Raw genomic sequence first — 5,000 nt, forward strand, 5'->3', positions numbered from 1 at the left:
CTGTGACTAAATAAATCAGATGAATTTGTACGTGCACGTTTGCATTGTGCTAAACAAAGAAATTTGGATGTGCCCGTGACTGACTAGGCTCCATTCAGCATCCTGCTGAGGATAAACCGCTAATTCTCTAATTGGTCTGCCTCTGCCACCCCCCAGCCCCTCCTCGGCACCCAATCATATTGCTTTCTCCGCCCCCCCACCCCCCTTCTCACCAATCCCTGCCCTCGCCGCTCCTCATTTGCATGCATTTGCATGGCGTTACTGTGTGCTGAGCCTTTGTTCACCGTGTAACATGCTGATGCGGGTTAACCACACACGGCACAGTACAGAGACACACCCCTCAGCAGTGAGCCATATTTTTTTTTTTTGCAATGCAGCGCCATATTTCATTATCCTTTCTCATCAGAATTTGCACACCGCCATTACAGTTATACTGTTACATACTGTATATATTTTTTTCTATTGTGTAAGAAAAAGAGGAAGCGGTATAGAAAAATAGCTCCCAAAAGGTGAAAGCCAGTAGCAAGGCTGGGGTCTGGAGACCTTCCTGCTCAGCAACAGAAAGGAGCAAGGGCAGTGTTGCTGCCGCAGATATAGCTGGGCTGGGACCGCATCCGAGCATGAAATACGAAATTACGAGTCGGATATGAAATATTAATATTACAGATAGGAATATAAATCATTCAAATGAAACACTATACCACACATATAGGGAAATATGCAAGAAATACTGTTTGTTTTCTCACACGTATGCAATTAACAGGAATAATTCAGCAACGCCTATTTTAAAACAGTGGGTGACACCGTAAAACTGACTTCCTCAATTATCAGTCTGCTAATTCATACATCACAATAAATTCTAAAAATGAAATCACTGTCTTGTTTGTTCACTTTATGATGCCTTAGCTTGGCTAAACATTCTGGTTAGATGTTGTATCAGCAATGATTTGTTATGGTACACAAAGAGTGCAAACCACATAAAATGAGGTTGATTTGGGGACAATGTGTAAGGTGGCAGAGAGAGGCGGCACTATGCTAATGCACATGTTAAATCTTCATTAGCTTCTTTGAGCTAGGCTAATCCTACTAATACAGCAAGGGGGATGGCATCAGGTATGGCATCTAGTCTCTCTCTCTTTCTCTCTGTCTCTCTCTCTCTCTCTGTGTTTTCTATATGTGTACTGTTTGGAGGGTCGGTATACTGTATATTTGATCTCTGATAGAGTAGTGTGGTACTTTGAACACATTTCAAAAACCTATTCGATTTTTCTTATGATCTCAACACACCAAAATATACTGATAACCCTGCCTTTACAATTCATCTCATGATTTTAATATTTGCTGTGTGTATTTCTCTTGGATATTAGCTTGTTTTGCCTGATCTACTTTGGTGACTGTGTTGAAAGTCAACAATCAAATCTTTACTGAATTATTAAGTCCATCTGAGGGTCTCAGATAAAATAATGTCTGTAAAACTTGGAGCTTTCTCCAAAATCCACATACAGCATCTAGCCTCACTTTAAAGAAGATATCAGTTTCATTTAAGAAATAAATGCCACCACCTTTGTAAGCAGGGGTGCTGAAAGGCAGGAGAAAGTTAGAATGATTCCAAGGGCCTTGCACTGACAGGGGCCCTCATAAAATATAATGACTGTCATTATTATTATTGGACTCAATTTCATATTCTTTCATTGGGCCAAAAATATCTGGCGGCATCCTTGCTTGTACGGTCAAAAATGATTTACAATAGAGCTTCAAACAGAACACACAAATATTTTTCTACCTGTCTGTAGTGGAACCTAAGGAACTAAATCTATATTTGTATGTTATTTCCAATCAGTCAAGAAAGCAATTCTCGTCAAAGCCTCATTTGTTACTTCTCTTAGATGTGACTATTACAATTTCTGCTGACCTACCGATTAAATTCTCCATCAACAGCGGCAGCAATTAACAACGCTGAGCTCTTTGCCAGTCAACACAGACCTCTATTGACTTCTACAATGGCAGCTTAGCATTAACTAATAGGGCAGTTAACATCAAATGAATCCATACCTCAGCCTAACATTAAGCGAAATTACATGCTAGTTGCTTGCGTGCTCTTGCTGTAGTAAAGGAGGAGAAAAGAGGGGAAACCTAACCATTTCAGATGACTTCGGGAATTGGCCATTTAGTTTAAATCGAGGGGAAAGAGCGCACAAAAGACATTTTTTTTTACAAATGCAAATAGATTTACTGCTGACTACAAAGCCACGTGCTAACCGAATCAGCAGACTGTCTAAAGCACATGCACATGCAATTTCCCCAGAAATTAACATCCTGTCAATCAAGTCAACAACAATTACACTGACTGGGTGAATCTAAAGGTCATGCTGCACATCGTTTTCATTTTCTATGCCAGCTGCTAACAAACTATTCGCGGATATAAATATGGAGTCCTTCACATCATCTTTGCTTCTTTTGCCTGGGGCACTCTGGGGTTTTGGGATGGACTATAAGAGGAATGCAACACTCTGTGACATTACTGCAGAAGCCACCCACCACTACAGCAGGGTGTCCTCTGAGTTGGGCTGACTTCTAACTGACTACACTTTGTGACCTACACATCTCAATTGTGTGTTTCATAACCCAAAATATGCATCTGAACGCACAGACACAGAAACACAGACAGACAGACAGACAGATACACATACACACACACACACACACACACAGACACAGACCCCCCCCCCCCCCCCCCCCCCCCGCCCAACACACACACATGTGTATAGAGTATGCAACTCTTTGTCATAATTATGACATTCACAAGAGTATATAGTAGCATTTTTAACCTTACCTCATCTTGGGTAGCTTTTCTCTATTGAGGATGGATTTCAAGGAGGTCCACGAATTTCAAGGAGGTCTGTGAATTCTCTTCATATTTTCCCACTTCCTGAAAAAACACATGAGAAAAATCAAAGGATATTAATTTCATTTGTTTATTTCCCCTGAATATTTATAGGTATGTGTTGCAAAGACAATTCCTTTTTTTCATTTTGTGTTATATCTATTTGTCGAGCAATACCATCTCTCACATAACAGCACAGACACTGTAAGAGAGACTTACAGTCATGCAAGAAACCACAAAGTAATCGACTGATTTTCACACATCCAAAAGAATCTATTTAAGCCTGGGTCTACACAAACTGACTTTTGGATGTATGTCATCTTGCCCAACATTCCCTAGAGCAACACAGCTGAGCACATGTGCCAAGAAAATAAAAAATATATATCTTTCAAGACTCCAGTGGCACACAGACACACAGCGAGAGAGAGAGAGAGAGAGAGAGAGAGAGAGAGAGAGAGAGAGAGAGAGAGAGAAGGAGACAAAAGCACATAGATACATCCATGACTATAAATGCATACTCTCAGTCACTCCTTCTGTCTCCTTCAGTCACTCAGCTTGAGTGCGCTACACCAAAGAACTGTTTCATGTGATGGTTTGGTGTGAAGGTCCTCTGCTGAATTTTGATGCCTCTTTTGGAACTAAGGTGAGAGGTAGGACAGACGCCAAAGCCTCTGCTTTGAGGCATCACACGTGACGGCGACGCGACCTCGTCACGACTCAACCCATTGTCTAGTACCATTTGAATCCGACTGGATGACGCAAAGATACAAAGCTTGATGAGAAACTCGCTCAAATGAGCGCAGCCTTAACAGGTTAGCACGATTAGCAGGTTAGCAGGCTAGTGAGCAAGGCAGTGACGACGGAGATGAAAATTGATTTTGCAGAAAGGGGGCAGCCGGAGCGGGCTGCGAGGCTCATCACAGGGTGTTATCTTTACTCGCTCCCCACCTATCACGCGTCCCGCGCCTGACGAGCACTTCCTGACAGATGTCAGGGGGGAGACTGATGCCTGTCAGTTCTCATTAAGGCCACGACGCCGGCGGTGTTGCAGGCGCTACGGCTCCCCGGCGCCCCGGTTACATACAGACCGCCAGGGCCAGCGCTCCCACCAGCAGCCCCCTTCTCTGACGCACCTCACCAGGCCTTCTCTCCTTGATGGGCCCCCCCCTCCCTCCGCCTCCTGCCCGCCCTCCACGGGAGTCGACTCGAGACCTCTCACCGTGGCTGAACCTCTCGAGGCTTCGTTGGAGGGGCTTTGGCGAGAGCCTCGAGTGTTACTTGAAAGTGTCCAAAGTCTGACAGAAAAATAAACTGTCTCATTCGCTTTTCTCACTAATCTGTGACTGTGAGAGACAGCAAAATGGGATTGTAGAGGTCTCAGAACAGGGTGGTTTGGTAATTAGAGGCAAGGAGGTGGACTTCAGGGGGAGTGCATAAGAGCACTCAGCCTCGGTTTGGAGGCAGTACTCTCCATCTTGTGTTGTGGTGGGACATGACAGCGCAATAGTTTTGTCCTATCTCACCTACACCTCAAATAAAGGCACATTCCAATATGTTTTAGAGGTAAAGGCAATTTGAAGTCAGTATACAAATGACACTGTATAAGTGCACCAAAAACAAAAAAGTCAAAGACTGACAAAGGGACATAATATCGAAGTGGAGAAGTTTTAGTGATCTATTTAGTATTTACATAATCAGAAGAGAGGAAAGGGGCATGTGGCCCAGCTAAATCAAGACATGATGGTGGATGTGCCAATAAAAACAATGATGGACACCACACAAGGGAGCATGGTGCACCTTCTGAATTCTCTGACAAGCTTCTTCTTTTTTTCTGGTGGTGGAATTTGTGTGGGGAGAGGGAGAGAAACATGACATTTCTGCTCTTGAGTCGAGATCTGTGAGATATTTCCGTCTTCTTAGCCAAGCTGGATGAGGGAAGGCACTGGAGAAGCGAGGGGACTAATGGCAGAGGATCTGAAAAGAGGGGTACGGGAAGCATGCCTGGTGCTGTCAGAGATAATCCCAGTTCTCGTCTAGCATGTGTGTGTGTGTGTGTGTGTGTGTGTGTGTGTGTGTGTGTGTGTGTGTGTGTGTGTGTGTGTGTGTGTGTGTGAAC

The 5,000-nt window shown here is 43.8% G+C and overlaps 1 long non-coding RNA gene across 1 annotated transcript in view; it reads right to left on the reverse strand.

Moving 5' to 3' along the window:
- The window catches only part of LOC134089599 (uncharacterized), a 45,074-nt gene that overhangs the window by 27,818 nt on the left and 12,256 nt on the right, over positions 1–5,000 (reverse strand). The window contains exon 2 of the long non-coding RNA XR_009940083.1: positions 2,834–2,929. This is a non-coding gene — a long non-coding RNA (uncharacterized LOC134089599). The remainder of the gene's footprint in view (positions 1–2,833; positions 2,930–5,000) is intronic.

Source organism: Sardina pilchardus, chromosome 8 (assembly GCF_963854185.1).
Source record: "Sardina pilchardus chromosome 8, fSarPil1.1, whole genome shotgun sequence".
Classification (NCBI taxonomy): domain Eukaryota; kingdom Metazoa; phylum Chordata; class Actinopteri; order Clupeiformes; family Clupeidae; genus Sardina; species Sardina pilchardus.